The sequence below is a fragment of the Haliotis cracherodii genome, unplaced genomic scaffold, assembly GCF_022045235.1.
Source record: "Haliotis cracherodii isolate W230 unplaced genomic scaffold, xgHalCrac1.p SCAF_11, whole genome shotgun sequence".
In the NCBI taxonomy this organism is placed as follows: domain Eukaryota; kingdom Metazoa; phylum Mollusca; class Gastropoda; order Lepetellida; family Haliotidae; genus Haliotis; species Haliotis cracherodii.
Genome location: NW_027266266.1, coordinates 25137939 through 25160732, shown reverse-complemented (window position 1 = coordinate 25160732; position 22794 = coordinate 25137939). Strand labels below are relative to the sequence as shown.

Genomic DNA, 22794 nt, shown 5'->3' with positions numbered 1-22794 from the left:
GCACAAATCTGGCCACACTATTATATATTTTGTGATACATAGAAGTGTTGCACGCTTGTCCTTTCAGTACCTGATTGCTACAATGTAACTGGTTCACTTTGTGTGAAGGAAAATGTCCCCATACTCGCCATTAGTTTCGCACTTGAAGCAGGTTGGAGGCCGTTAGGATTGTGGTGATGAATTTTTCGCGACTCAGAACACATTTTGTAATCATATTTGGTTGTGAACTCAGATATTGAAACATTAATGTATATGGATAACTTTCAAGAAGATTTTATTGTCATAATTTTGAATTAGGCAGATTATTTTCGGATGAGAGCGTTGACACTGAACAGTGTAATACAAATCAGGATAACTTTGATGACAATTGCGACACCGAACTATACTTGGCGATTGAAGAATCAGGAATTATAGGCACACTTGTGTCTGAGAGACATTTACATTCTGAAATACTAGATTTGTTAAAAATGTGACAATGAACGTTTTGTACAGGTAACGCAGTTGGAAACCAATCTAGACAATAAAGAGCGTCGGTTCGGTACTCCCCTTTCTGAAACGGATATGGTAGATATATGCGATTCGGCATACTCTGTGAACACTAAACATAATAGTAAATGGGCTTTGAATATTTTCTAGAATTGGGTTGATGAGAGGCAAAAACGCAGTAACAATGAAATTCCAAAGGCAATTCAAAACATAGTGTCGCTAGCTGAAAACGAAAATGATCTGAACAGAACATTGATGTTATTTTATGATGGAGGTTCGAAACCAAAAGCGTGAAGAGTGCCGAGGCAACACTCTTTGCGAAATCGTGTCTTCTCTTCAGTGTTACTTAAGGAGGAATGGGGTTGTCATCAATTTCATTGAGTCATCTTGTTAAACCCTATGCGAACCGTTCTTGATGCAAAGATGAAATAACTAGCTCGGAAAGGGATGGGAAAAACGACAAGCGGATGTTATCACTGAACGGCAGGAAGATGTACTTCGGGAGACAGGTACAGCACAGAAATTCTTGGACACTCTCGTCTGTTTAATCGGGTTGAACTTTGCTCTTAGGACAGGATATGAACACAGATACCAACGCAGTGGTTCAAATTAACAGTTACAGTTGTTGCAATGGCGTCAAGCAGTTGAAATATACTGAGGACATTTCCAAAACGAACAGAGGGGGGCTGAAGAACAGGACGGTTGAAAGGAAACACGTGACCATCTCTAGTAATGAGGAACACCCTGAAAGATGCCTCACATGTTCACAAGTTCACAACTCATACTGTGAAAAGGAAGAAGTAGTTCCTCATTGGACTTCTACCTGTCTGTGTAGCATGCTCCTGACTAACATATTTTGGATGACTATCAATATACGTTCTTATGGTCTTATGCACTACTTACTGTGTACGGTCAGCTGCATGAACTGATGACAATTCACTTTGTATTCAGACCAGTACTTGGAAAGTGTGACGCCTTCTATTTCTGCCCGTCATGATATACTGCAGGCAAAGTTTGGTATGATGATGCGGCTGTTGGGATTCATCCACTCCGGTCAACTGTTACCCGTCTCTGTTAGACCGCTGGGTTTAGCGGATTTTACACAAATCATTCCCCCAGAGCAACATCAGCAACTCGGATCTACGACTGCGGAGTAGACGAACAGCTAATTTCCGAGAAGACAGGACATAAATCGGTTGCAATTCAAAGTTACAATGTATAAACTTTACCTATACGTTTGTGTTTTTCTCACAATTCTTGAATCTGGTATACGGTGTTTTCTAATCTGCTTGTAGTTGCAACATTATCGTGGATGTTAGAGGACGCGGCAATGCATTTTGGCGAATGCCCAACTTTGGAACAAGAGTTCCGAGGTTCGAATCCCAAATAATATGTCTATATATCCAGTAAAGATATATGGTCACATCTAGTGTCAGTTGGTGAAGCCCATTTCTGGTGTCCCCCGCCGTGTTATTGCTGGAATATTGCTAAAAGCGGCGTAAAACCATACTCACTCACTCTAGTGTCAGTATACTGTATATATTTTTATACTGACACTGGATGTGATCATATATCTTGTAGCTGCTATTTGTTTGCGTTACAAGCCTCTGTTGTATTGCTAAAACTAAGCTGACGAGGAAACGAAAGTTGCATTTTGATATAATGGAAAATGTAATGTTTATGTTATAGAATCAAGCAAAATATCCTTCTTTTTAGAGGACGTCCAAGAAAATGGCGGATACGGTAGACTCAATCGTTCAGAGAAAATCAAGACGACCCAGTGCTTCTGTAACTGGTCCCCCTGGTATTGACACCGCGACCTTTGATCCGCCAGGCATTCAACCATCCACAAGACCGACGCTAGGCCCATCAAGACGTGAGCAGGCTCGCTACACAAGAGACAGACCCGATTACACAATGAAACCTGGTGACGGCACAACATTTTCGGTGACATTTTGAATTTGTGTTAAGCATAAATATCAGTGAAATCATTTGTTTTGTTGTGTTTGTTTTATAATTGATGTAGATTGTCAGTTTGTCTGTACCGAAACGCAACCACCACTTGCAAGGGAAGACCTTGTTGATTATAAACGCAGAGCTTGTGCGTTACTAATGTACAGCAGCGTATTCAACTGTTGGACTATTGGAGGTTATCTGTAAAGTATCTCAGTAATAGAGGATGTCGTCCACTATTGGTGACCTCCTAAAATGACTAATGTTAATGTAACTTTGTTTTAAGTCTGGGTAGTGTCATTCAGAATTAATTTTGATGGCGTACCAGCCTAACACGCTTCTCATAGAATCTCTACAATCACCGAACCGACATAGTACGAGTGTATTTAAGGGGGGCTGTTCCCAAGTCTGTTTAAAATATGGACATTGAAATTAGATTAATCATTAGGTGTCAGATTATACATCGTAAAACTAAACAAGTCGACATGATGATACAACGTTGTGTTCAGGGGACTTGAATCAAATTTGCCAGGACTGCGAATGAGCACGTGCTTACTTGATAGCCTCTTTAACACTGAGGAAGAAATTACATAATGATGTCACCACATTTTGAGTGATCCATTCATGTAATTTTCTGCACTGTTTTGCCTTTCACGCCCTGTGGAATTAGTTTCGGCAGATTTTTGGGAGTGATTGTTCTTTGGTGTAGACGTTTTGAATTTATCATTACAATTTGCTGAAGACCTATTCTACCCCGGATCTTCACGGGTCCTGTAACCGGGTAACGAGCATGTGTAGGCCTATAAGTGTGCAATGTCATTTTCAAGCAGCCAAACATGTATAATGAACAAAAGCATTAGATTTTTCCTCAACGCCCTATTCAATATCAGCCACACCCAACATGTCATCTTTTACAACAAAGATACTCGGGCGTTAGTTTACCCATATTCTGGATCAGTTAAAAAGATTCACACAGCTGCTCTGCGTCTGGTCAGAGTCGTTGTTGCGTTGGTTGTCGTTTGGTTGAAGGTCTTTGACTTTTTTAATTGTAAGGTTAGTTTTATCTTTGAGTATCTTGGAGTCTCTCTCTTCCCACCTTGAACTCGCTGCTGTAGACCCTAACGTTGACACATTGTGAGCACGGATGTCTGTTGAAGTTCCACTGGAGATACTAGATGACAGAAAGGAAGCTAATTTTGTCCATTTTCATCAACAGAGAATGCCTAGCCACTTTGATGGCTGCAGAAATATGCAGCCTTGTTGTGTATTTGGTCACATCATGGAAAAAATGTACTTTAATAAACATGCAAACTGTTAAGAATCAACTGTACATCCTTCACAGCTACGCTCAGAACATTTCAGCCACCCCTGGTACGGCTGCTTCGTTCTTTGCAAGTAAAGCCAAGTCGTTAACTGAGATGCGACAGGATTATTCATTTTGAGAGTACTTAGTAAAAGCGACAAAACCCTGTCCATGCGCATAAGAAATTTATCCCATTATACAATTCCGATTATAAACTGACGTCCAAAAGAAACTTTACCAGAGTTTGAAATCACTCTTGCTAAAAAAAAAAAATATATACATGCATGAAGTAAAGTGTATTGAGAAGATCAATATATCAACATAATCAACACTGAAAATGACAATCATACCGCGATCGAGAAGATCCCCCCCCCCCCCCAAAGTTGGGTGTGGTACAAAACTCGAACTTTCAGAATCATGGACAATAGGCAGAGTACATAAACAATCGCTCACGTTCAAAAACAAGTCATTCGTAGCGTGTGTGACCACCAAATGCCACAATACACTCAAAAACTCTTCGACGCACAGAATAAGTCAGTCGTCTGATGAGGTCACGTGGGATTTGACGCCATTCGTCTTGGAGGGCCAAGATCAGTTCTTGCCGGTTGGCTGGAGAGTGTGGTCGTTGTCGAACACGACGATCTATCAAGTCCCGGAGGTGTTCTATGGGGGACATGTCGGGTGAGCGTGCAGGCCACGGCAGGACGTTGACGTTGTTGGCTGCGAGGAAGTTAGTGACAATTCTGGCTGTATGGGCTCTAGCGTTGTTATACTGATAAATGACACCACGTGGCTGCTGTTGGAGAAATGGTAGGACAACTGGACAAAGAATGTTATCCATGTAACGCTGAGCTAAATCGACTTTCGTCATTGAAGACAACGCTCTGCCAGTCACGTCGTTGCCAACGTCGTACAGTCCGGGCCCATCTCAATCGCAGACGACGATGTTGCCCTGTCAATAGCTGTCCTCTGTATGGTCTAACAGCCCTGATTCCATAAGCCCTGAGTGTCCCGGCCACTGTCTGTCGACTAACCCTGTGACCTAAGGCATTTGTCGCCGATGACGTCACTGTCATCATTGGGCGTGGTCTCCCTGGGTCTGCCTGTTCTTGGCCTGTCAGCGGTCCGCCCTGTCTGTAACGTTGCATCAAGTTGGTAACGGCAACACGGGAGCAACCGAAGGTTCGTGCAATATGGGCGTGGGTTGTTCCCATCTGTACCATAGCCAAGGCTCGTTCACGTTGTTCGACTGTGAGTCTTGGCATTTCTTTTGTGTGTTTTTTAATCACTATGGATGTCTGACTTGTCGTTGCTATCGTTTTATACCCTTACCCGCACGTGCATTTGCAGTTGTCCGTGGTGCACGTGTTTTTCACTTTTTCTCGTGTTATCTCGCAAACATGTAACAGACGATTAACATGTTCTGCATACAATATTGCTGTATTTAGGTTATGTGTTTTAGATAGACTTCATCGAAAAAAATTATACTTTGTCTGAAATTTATATTTTCAGTTTGTAAAGTTTCTTTTGGACGTCAGTTTACCATGAACATTATAAACCACTGTCGTAAATGATGGTACCAGGTGTTCGCGAAAAGTGTGGATAGAACAGATTCATAGAACGATTTTCTTGAAGGATTAGAGAAAAGATGTAGATGCAAGAAGCAGAGTCACGTGGTATCCTTCCTAAATGATGTAGATGCAAGAAGCAGAGACACGTGATATCCTTCCTAAATGATGTAGATGCAAGAAGCAGAGACACGTGGTATCCTTCCTAAATGATGTAGATGCAAGAAGCAGAGACACGTGGTATCCTTCCTAAATGATGTAGATGCAAGAAGCAGAGACACGTGGTATCCTTCCTAAATGATGTAGATGCAAGAAGAAGAGACACGTGGTATCCTTCCTAAATGATGTAGATGCAAGAAGCAGAAACACGTGGTATCCTTCCTAAATGATGTAGATGCAAGAAGCAGAAACACGTGATATCCTTCCTAAATGATGTAGATGCAAGAAGCAGAGACACGTGGTATCCTTCCTAAATGATGTAGATGCAAGAAGCAGAGACACGTGGTATCCTTCCTAAATGATGTAGATGCAAGAAGCAGAAACACGTGGTATCCTTCCTAAATGATGTAGATGCAAGAAGCAGAGACACGTGGTATCCTTCCTAAATGATGTAGATGCAAGAAGCAGAAACACGTGGTATCCTTCCTAAATGATGTAGATGCAAGAAGCAGAGACACGTGGTATCCTTCCTAAATGATGTAGATGCAAGAAGCAGAGACACGTGGTATCCTTCCTAAATGATGTAGATGCAAGAAGCAGAGACACGTGGTATCCTTCCTAAATGATGTAGATGCAAGAAGCAGAGACACGTGGTATCCTTCCTAAATGATGTAGATGCAAGAAGCAGAGACACGTGGTATCCTTCCTAAATGATGTAGATGCAAGAAGCAGAAACACGTGGTATCCTTCCTAAATGATGTAGATGCAAGAAGCAGAGACACGTGGTATCCTTCCTAAATGATGTAGATGCAAGAAGCAGAAACACGTGGTATCCTTCCTAAATGATGTAGATGCAAGAAGCAGAGACACGTGGTATCCTTCCTAAATGATGTAGATGCAAGAAGCAGAGACACGTGGTATCCTTCCTAAATGATGTAGATGCAAGAAGCAGAGACACGTGGTATCCTTCCTAAATGATGTAGATGCAAGAAGCAGAGACACGTGGTATCCTTCCTAAATGATGTAGATGCAAGAAGCAGAGACACGTGGTATCCTTCCTAAATGATGTAGATGCAAGAAGCAGAGACACGTGGTATCCTTCCTAAATGATGTAGATGCAAGAAGCAGAGACACGTGGTATCCTTCCTAAATGATGTAGATGCAAGAAGCAGAGACACGTGGTATCCTTCCTAAATGATGTAGATGCAAGAAGCAGAGACACGTGGTATCCTTCCTAAATGATGTAGATGCAAGAAGCAGAGACAAGTGATATCCTTCCTAAATGATGTAGATGCAAGAAGCAGAGACACGTGGTATCCTTCCTAAATGATGTAGATGCAAGAAGCAGAGACACGTGGTATCCTTCCTAAATGATGTAGATGCAAGAAGCAGAGACACGTGGTATCCTTCCTAAATGATGTAGATGCAAGAAGCAGAGACACGTGGTATCCTTCCTAAATGATGTAGATGCAAGAAGCAGAGACACGTGGTATCCTTCCTAAATGATGTAGATGCAAGAAGCAGAGACACGTGGTATCCTTCCTAAATGATGTAGATGCAAGAAGCAGAGACACGTGGTATCCTTCCTAAATGATGTAGATGCAAGAAGCAGAGACACGTGGTATCCTTCCTAAATGATGTAGATGCAAGAAGCAGAGACACGTGGTATCCTTCCTAAATGATGTAGATGCAAGAAGCAGAGACACGTGGTATCCTTCCTAAATGATGTAGATGCAAGAAGCAGAGACACGTGGTATCCTTCCTAAATGATGTAGATGCAAGAAGCAGAGACACGTGGTATCCTTCCTAAATGATGTAGATGCAAGAAGCAGAGACACGTGGTATCCTTCCTAAATGATGTAGATGCAAGAAGCAGAGACACGTGGTATCCTTCCTAAATGATGTAGATTTTTGGTAAATCTAAGCAAGGACACGTTGCCAAAACGTTCAACTTCAGCTTCACGGCTACAGATAACTTCATTTTTAGAGACCATATTCAGTGTGGTATCTGGATATATGCACACATATCGGCAGCCTCTGTACCAAGCTGTAAGACAATCTAAAATTTGGTACCGACCTATGACCACACAGGTTCACGATTCAAGATTATTGCACTTATACAGCGATATGCATGAATGTGTCTGTGTGGCTGTGTGGCTGCGTGTATTAGTCCGGTTTAAAGTGCTACCCCATTGATATACCGTGCCATGGCTACCCCACCGGATTATACTGACTCCGAGCCCTTCGAGTCCTTCTTGTATATCCTTGATGCCCAGCGCAAGGCATGGTAACAGTAAGTAGCATCTTTTAACGTAGTTTTGGTATGACAGGACCTTCCGGGCAGAAAATCTATCCACTACACCATAGAGGCAGCAAATTACTTGTTCTTACTGGATCAACATTGACGTATTTACAAATGTGAAACACATCAGGAGCATACAGCAAGCAACGGCTATGTTGGAAGCAATTAAATCATTGTCAGTCATATATGTATTTCTCTGAGGATTTTCGAAATGTGGACATTGTACCTACTGAGGAATTCATAAGCAGCGTCTCAGAATCATGAAGCCAATCACTACACTGAAAGAGGTCTAACCCGATGTTTCTTTAAGTTCTAGTATGTCCGCGATAAACATTTAACACAGTTTTATAAAAAAGAAAGAAATTCTTTACGCAACAAAAGCTAAACAACAATCAGTGCAACATTGTAAACACCAAAGGCCAATGAACCCATAGCTCAAACGTTTCAGTACTGCCGTCGCTAGACACTCGTTATGAATGCGATTAAATAAGTCGATGTTAAATCGCCGATCAGTGCCACATTGTCAGAGGTAAGCATTTAAATAAATACATATAATATGCTTTGTATTGTAAAGATCAACCAAAGTTTTTAAAGTCATTTTATATGTTTTTTTGTATATTTTTGTATCTCAAAGGCAGTACAGTATACTCACTGTAATCTAACAATGACAAATCCTTTTTATTATATGAATGCACTAGAACAATATAAAAATGGGACAATAGCGTAATAACTATGATCTATTTAACTTTACGAGTGTTTGAAAGTAAAAATAATTAATCGCGACGATATTAACTGGAAAATAGTCTTTGTCTTCTTTGACGATAAATGGTCTTCGGAATAGCAATTAAAAATGACATTTTATCCTATCTGAGGCAGAATTCCTATGTATACAGATCTTTATATCTCAGTGCAAGTTCAATCCCACCCTGTGACAGTGAAGCACAGGAGTTACTTTATTACGTGGCATTTGACAGGAGACGTTAATGTGTCTGTCGTTAATTGTTGCTGTTTGTGTAATTATCTCAGATTGTCACGATAGTTTATGAGATATTCTGACTATGTCAAGTAATTGCCAAACCTGGGACTGATTAGGTGTTTCATTAGGATGGTAATGATATGGAGGTCTGATCTGTGTGGAAGTAGGATGAGATTGCTTTGCTATTTTTTTTAGAATGCACTTGACAACGCGTTTCAGTCTTTTTTTGGCATATGATAAAGTATAGGCGTGTGGAACAACATAACAAAATTAACACTTTAACTTATGGCTGTGTACAAATGTTTTAGTTCTGCAATAAATAAGACATCATAATGACATCATGATAAATGATGGCTAGTACATTTGCCCTGTTATTTCGAACGCTGGTCCTAATACATTTACATCCCAGCGTTTGAATAAGGTGTATTTACACTGCAAACACGAAAACGTCGTTTTTTTCCGTATATGGTCATTGGACGGAAAAACGACGTTATTTGGACGTTTTCAAACCATCGTTTTTCCGTCCAAATAACGTCGTTATTTGACATCGGAATTTACTGGGAGAGAACGATAGCGTTAAGCTCCTCCCTTTCTTGATTGACACTGTCAATCAAGCAACAGCGTCTACCGGTATTTCTACTTCTCAGTTTTCATTGGTCAGTCCCCGCGTGTTAGATTACAGGCCCGCGTTTGACGCTGCACTCGAAGCGCTTAGCGGAAGTACTGAAATCAATCGTTCTGCGCATGCGGATTACTTAATGCCTTGACCAAATTTTCCGTTCTGTGCATGCGCGATTTCGCGTATTGTTTCCTAGAATTAATGTCACCACTATTTTTACAATGGTTCATAAACACAGTCACGTGAAGGTTCGGAATCGTAACGAGTAACTCCATTTAAATTGAAGAGTATCCCCAGTGATATGGGAGATTCCAAGATGAAACTATTCTATGGCTATCTAGGCTGCCACCCAAACCGATCTAAACGGGACCCGATAGCTTATTGTATGCTATATAGTCATATGGAAGTGGACAAGAACTATACATTGTATTCCGGCCGATTGTTCTTGCATTTACTTATAAGTCAGGAAAATGGACTTAAAAGGGGAGTTGTTGAATGTAATTTTTTTAATTATTAAATGTTGCCTATACACTAATCTGGACGAACTTCTCATTGTTCTGTTTATGTCATCCTATATACTATTAGTATGTTACCGTTCTAAAGTCATCCTCTCACATAACATTATATTGTTCATATTATCAAAGTTTAATCAACAATATCAAGAGCAGCGATTTAAACCACTGAAACACCCAAACACAAGGCTGTTATCAAGCGCTAGTGCAGACGTGATGCATCGTAAAACTGTATCGTGATGTCTTCAGAAATACAATTATACTACGAGATAGTATGGCTAACGCGTGACTCACCGGTGGAACAAAGACAATATCGCTAATACAGATATAACGTATTTGAATGTTAATACTAAAGACAAACAATCATTATTTTTGCAGTGACGATATAACACGTAAACACGTTTATTGTTAACTTTCATCAGTTTTGCTCTTCATTTTAATAACTTTGTTTTCACATATATATGTAGCAATACCCGACAAGCATGTCATACATAATTATGGGGCAGTTTTCAATCTTGCACTGACTTACTCTGGTGTTAATGAGCGAAGTTTATTGGCTTGTGTGTAAAACCCCGTTTTTCTGGTAATCCTATTATTACTTAGTTTATTTCTATCTAATGACACCCTGTACTCTGGATCATGGCTCCGTGACTATCCATAACAATTAAGATGAACATTCAGTTCAAGTAAATGAATGAGTTTGTTTTGACGCTACAGTCAGTCAAAAAACCAATACCCTCCCACTCAAGATGACCTTACTTGTTGCTGAATCTATCATCTATCCCCCCAATCTCAACCCCCCCCCCCCCCCCCCCCCCGCACGCACGCACGCACACACGCACACGCACACACACACACACACACACACACACACACAACTGACCTAAATAACCTGGACAGGAAATACTGCTGATAGCCTCTGGTCAACTCAGCCGCGCCACCGCAGAATGTCCGTCCAACTCTGCAGGGGGCATTCTCAGTGGCTTCAAACGCGCTGAAATGTTTTCGCCTTGCATCCACGATGGTGGACAAGTGAAATCGTATGAAATTTGGCTATTTTAGGTCCTATCTCTTTTTTGATTACCCAATAAAGTCAATTCATAGTTACACGGTTGTGAAGCTTACAACTTTATAAGACTTATTCATCTCATTCCAAAAAAGCTACTCGCGCTCACATAAAGTTGTAGTTATTATGTCACTGTTTTATTTCTATAAAAATATATTACATGTTCAACAATAACAATTAAGATGAACATTCAATTTCCGATATTAGTAAATGAATAAATGAGACATTAGTGTGTTTTACGCCACAATCAGTCAAAGACCAACGTTGTCCGGTCTGATGACACACAATCTACCAGGTAGCACATTGTGTACACACTATCCCCTTTGAAGTCTCCACTGTGGGTATTCCTGGGGACGAAAAGGTCCCATTTACCTAGGAATTTCATCAATACATTCATGCGCGGCATTCTCTGCTTAAAGAAGATCATATAGTTAACATGCTAATCCAACTCGAACTACCATCCCGCTCAAGATGAATGTTTTATGTAACATCCAACAGGCCCACATTTACGCACGCACACACGCACGCGCACACACATATTTGGATTTACCAATCCCTGAATTGAGAAGACATGCGTTACGAAGCTCCTCCAAGTCATCATCAATATCCGTATATGTCTGTGATATCATTACCCATCCAAAGCCGAATATACATTTATTGTGTTTTCTTGACAACAAATGTTATAATTGGGATAACACTTTCTGAGTAAAGTACAGATTCTCGTACTTTCTTTGGTTGAGTCCCGTCCGGGATTTGAACCCACACGGTGAGTGAGGCACCCAATCGCCAGAACACAATGTTGGCGATCTAACCCAGCCACCGAACCAAAAATGTTAGTCCAGATGACGTATACTTTGTGTACTCCTCTGACAAGAGAAAAATGGCACGGCTTCTATGACCGAAAGCTTTGAACCAACAATGCCTTTAAGAAAGTGGTCAACAGTAACACACATTATATTTGGATACCACTTTCTCAGTAAACTACATATTTTTAGGGTGGAGATAATAGACGTTGATGGTTGATTATCAATGGACAAATTCAAGCCAAAACTTAACTTATGAATGATTGGTAATGGGAAATGGACAATGGGCAAACGGGAGGCGGGGTAATCAGCGCCATGCCAGTTATCTGTTGGCTTCCCTTGTTGCGTTCCCATCTTTGATATCTTTTTACTTTTGTTGTTCTTACAGGTATAAATATATGTTCTCTGCCTCATAGCATTTAATAATATGCACCTGATGAAGGAGAAAGTATATATTCCGAAACGCAGTGTTCCTCCGTTGACATCCATAAATATTTTTCCTTGTGTGTATCAGTTCTTAATGCCCTTCAAAGACTCAATCTAGCTTTTTTTTTAAATGTGGTGATATTTGCGTAGAATATAATATGGTCATGCCTATATACATTTGGGTCTTTGTCTACATAAGCATTTAGACATACAATTTAAAGCTAAGGACATTGCTAATTCTGCAGGCATGAAGTACACGCCATAGCAAGCTGTGATCTTTATTCATACTTTAGATATTCGTAATGGAGATCTGTAACTGAAGTTTACCGTAATCTTCCGCAACTCTCACCTCCTGACCAGTTGAACGTCTTAGTGCATTCAGATGCCATTGTAAAATTCCAGGCTGCCCCTCTTTCTGTGATGTTTTGACGGATGAAATCTATTGCGTTATAATAATCTCTGTATGCTGATATATAATATGTACATGTTGTAAAATATTTACGATATTTTAAACGTGTAATTCGATGCATATGCAATGCAATGTGAACATAAGTGCGGATGCACGAAGGCGGTTATAGTCATAGTTATACTGCGATGGATGTAGGGGAATGGTAGGGGGGTGTATGTATGTATGTATGAAAGCACGAATACCGATACATCAGGGCGGATATAGTTATAGTTCGATGGATGTTGGGGAATGGTGGGAGGATGGATTATGTATGAAAGCATGCGCACGGATCCATGATGGCTGACGTAGACATAATGCTGGGGAAAGAAGAAAGTTGTTTGTGTGTGTGTGTGTGTGTGTGTGTGCGTGCGTGCGTGCGTGCGTGCGTGCGTGCGTGCATGCGTTGTGATACGAGGGTTGGCGAACATGTTGTCAGATGATTGTGTGAGTAAGTTAAGTGGTTGAGGATGTGGCAGGTATGAGTATTGGTACATGCAGACTTGGGGTTGGGGGACTGGGTGTGCCTGTACTGAGGTTTTTTGTTTCACTAACTTACAGTGTTTTCTTTCACTCAAATACTGTTTTACGCATTTTAATGACTGAAACTGTAGTGACTCAAAGGACATACTGGCCGGGCATTCAACATATCTACCCCAACTACATACGTAGCCATTTTTATGGTGTACAAATCTTCTTCTACCTCTCTCTCTCTCACACACACACACACACACACACACACACACACACACACACACACACACACACGCATTAATTGTTTTATTAAATGTATCTTCGAGAGTCAGTAAGAAACTAGAAATAACTGCCTTTGTTCTGTAAACCTCACCAAGTTTCAGCTTTCGCCTCTTCCTTTGTGGACTGAGGTTTCACATTTGTAAAATGATCTCTCTTATCTGTCTGTACCATCAACTTAACTGCCCTCACCCCCTGCAGTTTTCCCGTCCCATATTGCCAAGCAGGTGACCCACAAGGAGGAATACCGCCCTCCCTCAGTCCAGTGATACTGTGCCTAGCACAATATGTTGGGGATACGTAGCCTTGCTGTGGGCAAACATTTTGTAACAATTTGGCAAACTTTGATATATAAACAGCAAATATTATTCAGTTTTATTTCAACAAAAACGGAAAAAATCGGTTCCTACTTATTTTGTGGATACCATAACAATAAATCAAGCCAATAGATCGTTTGAGCTGGCATGAATATAAAAAATAATTAGCAAGTCAATAGTCATAATTCCCTCTGTTGGTCCCACGTGAAATGTTCTTCATGAATAGAATAGATGGCTGATAGACGTTCGACCGAATAATATCATTTGCTAACTTCAACTGTTCATCTAATTTCCATGAATGTATGTTACATAGTTCATATGTTCATGGGCTTCTTCACTGAATGTATAGTGTGGAGGACTACTTCACTTGAGGATAAGTAACATAAATAATGATGATAATTATGATAGTATTGCCATTATTATTCCTTCAGATTATGAAAAAAAAAATTATTATGTTTTCATAGAGAGAGAGAGGTATGGAGATTGTGAGATTATTTTTAGCATCGGAATTGTTAACATATTTCTTAAAGATATTATGTTTTGTTTGTTTGTTGTTAAACCAACTGCACCATTGCGACATGATTCATCATGATAAATGATATCATTGGATGCTCGCAAAAATGCGAGCTCATTCCGATCCACTAGTGGCACCCGCCACAAACACATCCAAAGGCAAGCCAATTGTTCACCCGAAAAGGCAGAGAATTGCATCTGACATCATTTTTGTCATTGATACGTCAAACCTGGAAATGCCGTCAACACGTCCAACACAAAGCCCAAGCCAGGACCCAAATCCTTCAAACCCGGCCAAAGTTCTGTTAATTACATACATTTCCCCCTAACCTTAAATAATCTATACTAGTTCTGAAGTAAATCGTATTTACCCGTATGAATCGTCTTATGTTATTTATTGCCGATAAACAGAATATGGACACTTTCTGAAAGTACTGTGTGATAAGTCACGCACCAAACCTATACTCTCGATATACATGCTGCTCTTACTTAAAAAAGAATATTGGGTTAACAAGATACGTATATTAAAGTACCATGCTTTCCTGATGTGCTCTCATTCTAATTTGAAATAATGGCATAAATAGCTACCACTCATCTTTCAATATTTTTCAAGGTTGGGTTAATCACGAACATATTTGAATATGTACAACATCTATACTTACTTATCTTTATACTTAAAGGCATCAGGTTTATCTGTCATAAGACCCCGAAACAAATATGTCCAACACAGCCCAATATTTGGCTCTTGGCTCCTTGTTCTTATATTTTATAAGAATTGTTTAAACAACTGTTTTTTTCTTTAAAATATGTTCATTTCAAAAATTAGATGTTATTCTAGCATCAGGTCTGTGGTACGTTTACTGCATCAGCATTACATTAAAACGATATTACATTATATAAATCCACACAGAGGAAATGCTTATTAACATTTATCTTTTAAGGAAGACTGCAGGACGACTTGCTTTATACATATAAATGTGGACATATATGTATGGACATTTGGATGATACAGATATACCTCCTTAAAGATAGTGTTCGTAGATGACTGCAGAAATGGAATAATTATGTGAGTAATCGGGTTAATACCACGTTCAGCAATATTTAGCCATATTGCGATATTGGTTTCCAACATACAAGACGGACCATGAAATTTTGACTTGAATTTGGACCTGGCTTTCTGGTGTGATGTAACACCCCAGAATCCCCGGTAGAAAAAGGGCTCAAAGCACGAATTAAGATCACGAGATGATACTGATGTATGCATCTGGACATATATTTGCGTAGTATTACTACCTTAATTCATCAGTATATATGTATTTTGCATAAAAGGATATTATAGGATCGACGCTGACATGCGCATATAACCTATTCACCAGTGCTGTAATATTTCATTTCTTCTGACACATATCGACCCGAGAAATTATATTTAAATTTAAAAGAAGCCCATGCAAGTGGGATAGAAATTTGAGTCTGAACCTGTTGAACAAGGCTTGTTTCATTTTGGGCTATAGCATTGCCGCAAGGCCTGGGCGGAAGAGAACACCTGTTTGCACCCATCAGATACCAAACACAACTTCTCTCTCCAAGCGAAAACAAAATACGAAAAATGTCGGAAGTGTATCCTTCTAATTTTCTATTTAGATACATGTTTTAACTTTAAAGTAATTATATGTATCTCATGTATTATTGGTATCTGTGATGCTGGTACCGTTTTGTTGCCATTGTGTAGCTTTTGTGGAGTTATTATGAATATCAAATACATGCCTTGAAATATGGACTTGTGAAAGAACTCATCATTGAATCATTTGCATTTAAATTAATGCATACACCATTAACTTGGCGTGTATGGACATATTATCCATCTACTTATACACACTTATTATGGACATATACAGAATGTCATTGTACCTTATTATTTAAAAAAATACCCGTGAAGATCCGGGTTAGAATAGGAATTCAACAACCCATGCTTGTACGAAGGCGACTTGGCTCGCTGACTTGGTTGATGCATGTCATCGTATCCCAAAATGCGTAGATCGGTGCTCTTGATGATAATGACTAAATTGTTTGGTCCAGACTGGATTATTTACGAACCACCGTCATATAGCTGGTATATTGCTGAGTGCGGCGTTAAACAACAAACAATCAAACAAAATCTATATAATTATTAAACACCTTCCAACAATGAGAAATTAAACTTATATTTTCTAAATATTCTGTTATATTTATAACATAATTTGATTCATAATTTAATTATTGCGATGCTTTCTTCCCGGTCATTCAATGTGCATGTTCATTTTTCATAAATGGCTTCGTTAGTGTGTTGCCTAGATCTCTCGTTACTTATTCACAAGAATAGATTAAAATAATTTGTTTTACTATCATATTTCTGTTTATCTAATTCATAATACGAAATTGTTAATTCATTTATAATAGTATAGATCATATTCGTGTATATCACTATCTGATGCTAAGGTTTTATTTCAGAAAATATAATTAATTCAAAATGTAGAAAGATACACAATTTGCCATTATTTGACTTTTAAACTGTACAAAGTATGATATAATGATCAAAATGCCTGTAACGGGTAGTATTTAAGAAAGAAATATTTGTCGAGAAGTCCCATTTTTCAGATATGCCCTTCAGTAGTATTATTACATATCTCCAGAGAGAGGTTTACATTGTAGTTCTCATTATATGTGGATAATTCAAAAAGCAACATAGAAAATATATATGCTACCATGACGAAAGAATACAGAGTATACATAACTCGCAATTCTATATATTCAGCAAACAGCCCAAAACCGAAACTCCACAACATATCCGATTACACTGATTAAGGCTGTCCCAGTTCTCCATGCGATACCGACGCCCGTTCGTCTCCCAGACCATACAGAATAATACATTTAAAAGGAATCCAGCTCAAGTCTAGAACGATTTGGCAAGCCTAGATTGCCTTAATTCTATCCATGAAAGTAAGCATTAATAAAAAAATATTGTTCTTGTCTGCTTCAGATTGTATTTTGTAGATACTTATATAACTAGGAAAATTGTACTGACACCGGCGCTGTCCCCTATTGAAGCTATCCACAAGAATTTCGAATTGCCGCCCATTGTTCGATGTCAATACATCGATGACAAGTGAGGATATCATAAAGTAATCGTTGATGCCGCACTACACTTTGATAAAAATTATAATCAAGTTGACCGGCGTGTACATTACTACAGTGAACATGTACATGATCATGCCCTAATAATCAAATGCCGTAATGTCAAATACTAATTTATTATTGTGTGATGAATTTAACTGGATCAGTGGTAACATGTGATATTAATATTCCATCAATTTCTTTCCTGGTTGGTCCATCCATGTCTACAAAATGAACATAATACAATAATTATTAAAATGGAGCCTAGAACAATTCTTAGTTTCAGGCTAGGGCTGTGGAAATCTAGACTTTCCCAATCATTATAGACTTGAGTTGGTCTCATGTTTTACATTATTCTCTTGGGTCAACGTCACAGCTCATACCATACACTAACAAGACCAGCTTGCCCCCCGCCGGAGCTCCCGGATTTTGGTTATATCATCTAACATGGCCAACTCTGCTCTTAAGTAAACAAGAACCTAATCAGCGAGGGGTCCTTTATCATCCCTATGTGGCTGCTTATAAAAATCTGATATCTTTTCCCAAAGACCTGGTTAATAATATATTTTCTGCTGAATATTCGAAACAAATAGAGTGAGTTGGTACTACATGTACATATGTATACGGTTCTATTTTAAATGACTGCAGCGCTCCATTATGAAAACAATTTGTTTTAACGCCGCTCTCAGCAGTATTCCAGTGATATATGACGGCGGTCTGTTGTATATGAAATATATGCAAATTGAATCTTGAATCTTGAAAGTTGCAAATAAGTATCACATGCAGTATACAGTATATCAACTGCAATATACTGTATACATCAGTATACAGTGTGTCGCGAGCTCTGCGCGGGGCTGGAGCACACATTTCCTACACCTCTCCCTTCGGCAAACACATCACGAGGGTTGCAACGAGGTCACAGGTCAGGCGTGCACTCGTCAGTTGTCTAATACGGTAAAGAGTAAGATCTTCCGGAAGACCACTGCACTGGAGGTATGTGGATTATTGAGGAGGTACTACGTGTTTGGAACTAAGCACACTAAGAGAAGAGCTCACAATAAAACGTTATGGACTCGCGGACGGACTTGTGTTTTCATTCCAAGACGTACATTTATCAGGTTGAACTTCCTAACTGTAACAATAACTGAACTTTACGCCTTTTATACACATTTGTGATGGGGCGACAATGCGACAACGAGACATATTTTGACCTTGAAAATGTCGCGTTACGGCATCGTCGCCCTTTTGTAAAATAAAGAAAAGGATTATCAAAGAGCGACAATGCGAACACGCGACAATGCGACAAATGGCCAATTGTCGCGCTTTTCTTAATTTTGACACGTTTTGCTTGTTTTTGTAAAGGCGTCAATGCGACAACGAGACAATGTCCCTTCCATAGTAATCCGTGCAAATAAAACTGAGTAATGAAATAGAAGTCTGACATGCCAGTTAAAAGATAGAGTGTTGCAGCTTCTGATTTCATAGATCTTCAAGAAGGGTTATCAATAATGGGATGGGTGATGAGTTCAACTGCATACGCTGTGATTAACAATAATGCTCCGAGTCAATACATTTTGTCAAATGTATGACATGTATTACGTGAATGAACATATTGTTTATACTCGTCCATGTTTTTGACGGACAAAATAATTTACATGCTCGGTAAAACTGAGGACGGGCATCATTATGTGTTTCCGTGCTTTGTTCAGGTGAACAATTGACTTGTCCTTGCATGTGTTTGTGACGGGTGCCACTTGTGTGGCAGGATACGCTCACCTTTTCCCGAACACCCATTGGATGACCTGAACCACTTCGGATTTTTATCCCACATCAGTCTGATACACCATGATATAACTGAAATACTGAAATACTGTACAGTTGAAAATGATGTTTAATGCGATTACCGTAGTGTGTTACTGCAACTGTTCATATTTTGTGCAGTGATGTTATGTAATATGTAAAAGAAAGCATATTCAATTATCCAATTGATTTGAATAGAATATACTTGCGTCAGTGTATTTTATTAACGCCCCAAATCGTAATTTAAACACATAAAATAACAGATCACGCATGGTGCCTTGACTTACTACTAGATTTAATGGGCCACCCCGGAATAAAATAGTTCCCCCCAAAGCGAGGAACATATGTTTTAGTATGTTTACAAGACATATATTCCAAACAATATCCTCATTAGATTAGAAGATCGTTTACAGAATTACCTCAGTAAGTCAATTAAAATGACAGAGCGTCGTAATACATTTACATCAAGTACAATACGTCAAAATGGCCGACACGATAAACGTAACGGGAGATATTTTCGAAGTTGTTAATTAACCTGTGGCTATTTCAAGCCTTTGGCATCACTGATCAATTGGCCGATCATTGAAAGGTGATTGTGAAGATGTGTCAAATAGATACTAAGGTAAATTCATAGATTTCTGTAAATTGTCACTGCGACAGTTTGGATTTTTTTTCGTATTTTTTCTCTCTGGGATGGGTTGTAGCGAGGGTATTCTTAAATGGGCTTGCAACCACGCTTCTGTATGAATTCGTACCAGGGAATTCCAAGGGTTTTCCCCAGGAATGTGGAAGTAGTCAGTGTTTACGCCTTTTCAAGAATACAGTCACGTGAAGAACGTCATGTGACCGACCTTGCGTCCAAGTCGTATATCTTGTAAACTTCACATTAAAAAATTAGTTATTGTTATAACCAAATGAAACACAACCCATTATCCGATAGGGGTAACTGTACATAGCCGTTACCACAATAAACTTAGTAACATTGTTTGGTTTGACTTCTTGGCGCGTGTCTGAATTCCATTAACATGTAACATATCCTAAAACTAGCGCGACAGATACTAGAGCAAGGCATGCCAAAAATACGAAACCTAAAGCTTCCGAAAGGAAGCCTTGGACATCACGTGCGTCGGGGGACCAGCGCCATCTGATTGGCCGTTAACAGTTGTACAAGGCGGAGCAAAAAGCATCGTTTTTCCGTCCATTTTACGCTTGAAAAACTCGACCCTTTTCTGGACACTTTCTAGACGCTGACCAATTAATCAATTTTAATGAATTTTTAGTCGTTTTTCCGTCCAATGACCATATACGGAAAAAAACGACGTTTTCGTGTTTGCAGTGTTACTTCTGTGAGTGTGGCAATGTATTTTGTCAACTGGATATCATAACATAACACTAAACAATGAAATTCTTGACAATTCTACTTTATAAAAACGTTAAATTCTTTGTTAACGTTTGTTGGGAACAGTGGTCAGTCAGTCAGTAATGTGCGAAGAAATGGGATTGACTTAACTGCTGTTATTTAAGGCATTTTTAAACCTAAGACCACGTTGACGAGAAGAGGCATAATTGGATCTGCTGTTAAAACGTTTCCGTACCACTATTGTAGGATACAAAGATAATTTCAATGTATTTCCATCAAAAAAACATAAACTTTACGGACATGACGTGAGATAAATTATTCATTTTCTTGACATCGCAAAGAAACAATATTAGGTTAAATTAATGTGTCCAAGTGTTAATGTTTAAAGTTTCCCGTGAAGTCAATGTTGAAGACCTGCACGGGAATCGTAGAAGTTCCAGAGATATATAATGGCTGCATGTTGATATCAGCTGAAATGGCTTCGTTTGCAAGTCAAAGTTACAAAAACATATTTCAATAATACATCTGTATGGCAATTAGATCTATTGTCTGACCGCCCTCGGAATTTGAGCATAGTTCCTCGAAGTAAGACCAGGGGCAATTGTAACGCGCAACACAAGTGACGTCAAACAGCATGTTTTTTTTAGAGACGGTGACTGGTCAGGCAAATACCTGTGGATGTCAGTTCAGTTTGTATTGATGTTACCTGATGTAACCTGATGTTACCTGATGTATCAGCAACTTGCATGTTAGACATAGTACTAGGTACACAGTTGACAATTATTCTTTGCATGGAAGCATTTAACACTGCTGATGGAAACTTCAGCATGGACTAGACTGGCCTTCTCTATTGCCCTACAGAAGAACTATGCGGGCTGTTGTTTAAAATAGGTTACTTCATGTGCTGCTAAACGCAGTCATCAAGAACTATGAAGACGTTTACATCTCTCTCGAAGTTCATGTTCGCTGACGAGACCCAAGGGTTTATGGCGCCGCAAATCGCTGTTCAGAGTTTCGCCCCACAGTTTGTCCTGGGCTCGGATCCCATATTTGTCCCAACTATGATCCTTGGTTTATGACCACAGTCTTTCATTTGACGGCTATAGTTTGAGTTAATTTTGCTGAAATATTGTAAAACATTACTTCACGCGTTCTAATGTAACCAGCGTTCCACGTCATTGAAAGTATTTTGGCAGTCTATTAAGCGTAGTATAGATGTAATTTTAGTTTCTTTCCGACTATCGCCAGAGACTAATGGTTTGGTTTAAATCCTTCTGAGGTATCATGCAAGGAGCAGATACACGGAAATACAAGTCCTAATGGTCGCAAGTATGGTCACTTTGATTGCTGATGAAGAAAAGCCCATGAATACTTGTCTTAAGAACAATTGTGTCATTATCTAGTTGTTTCAGTATCCTTTGTAGATATTGTACAAACAATTACTCTTGACGAGGTCAATATTAGCGAATTCGTAATAAAGTAATAATTCGTTGTGTTATACCTAAATTCACTTCAAAGTTTATGAAGCATTTAAGCCCTCCTGTGTTTCATTACAGTAACTTAGCTCAGTATTCGAGTCAGCGTCAGTCACGTTATTGCTGGGTCTACATTGACATGTATAGTTTCGTTACGTTGTACGGATTAACCGTTGGAATTGCAAGATGCTTAACAAATTCTAAATGTATCCTGGTCCTGCACTCTAATGTAACCCTCCCGTGTAATAGGCACATAACGTAATGTACACAATTCTGCATAAAACTGTTGCTGGTTGAGGAACTGGGGCTGCTACGCAGAGTTCCATCCCTTAGGCGTACCAGGATCTTGGATTCGAATCCCTGTAACGCCCTGATTATTATTCTTGGTTCATCAGCTTCTTACCCTTGCATGCGGGTTACAATTGTAAAAGGTTTGCCACATGGTAAAGAAGAAGTGCCACTGTTTACAACGGCGCAAACCCATCTCCCTCACTCATTCCCTTATCCACTCAATCACTCATGGATGGCCTCCGTAGTCTAGTGATAGAGCGTCCGCCCGGACAGCGGAAGGTTCGGGGTTCGATCCCCGGCCGCGGCATACCACACGACGTTTAAGATGGTACTTTTTTCACCTTCCTGGCGCTCGGTATTGAGGGGATAAAACAAGGACTGGTCGGCATGTACTGTGTCTGAGTGAGGTATTCATGTTAAACTGCGGCATGATATCTCAGTGGGTGGGCTAGCACTATAAAACGGCATTGGTCCGGACTAGTACAAGCAACCACACACACAAACACACAAACGTGCA

The 22794-nt window shown here is 39.5% G+C and overlaps 1 pseudogene; it reads left to right on the top strand.

Annotated features, from left to right (window-relative positions):
- The first annotated feature begins 112 nt into the window (after positions 1-112).
- On the top strand, positions 113-2445 carry LOC139454963 (uncharacterized protein KIAA1958-like; annotated as a pseudogene).
- The last annotated feature ends 20349 nt before the right edge of the window (positions 2446-22794 follow it).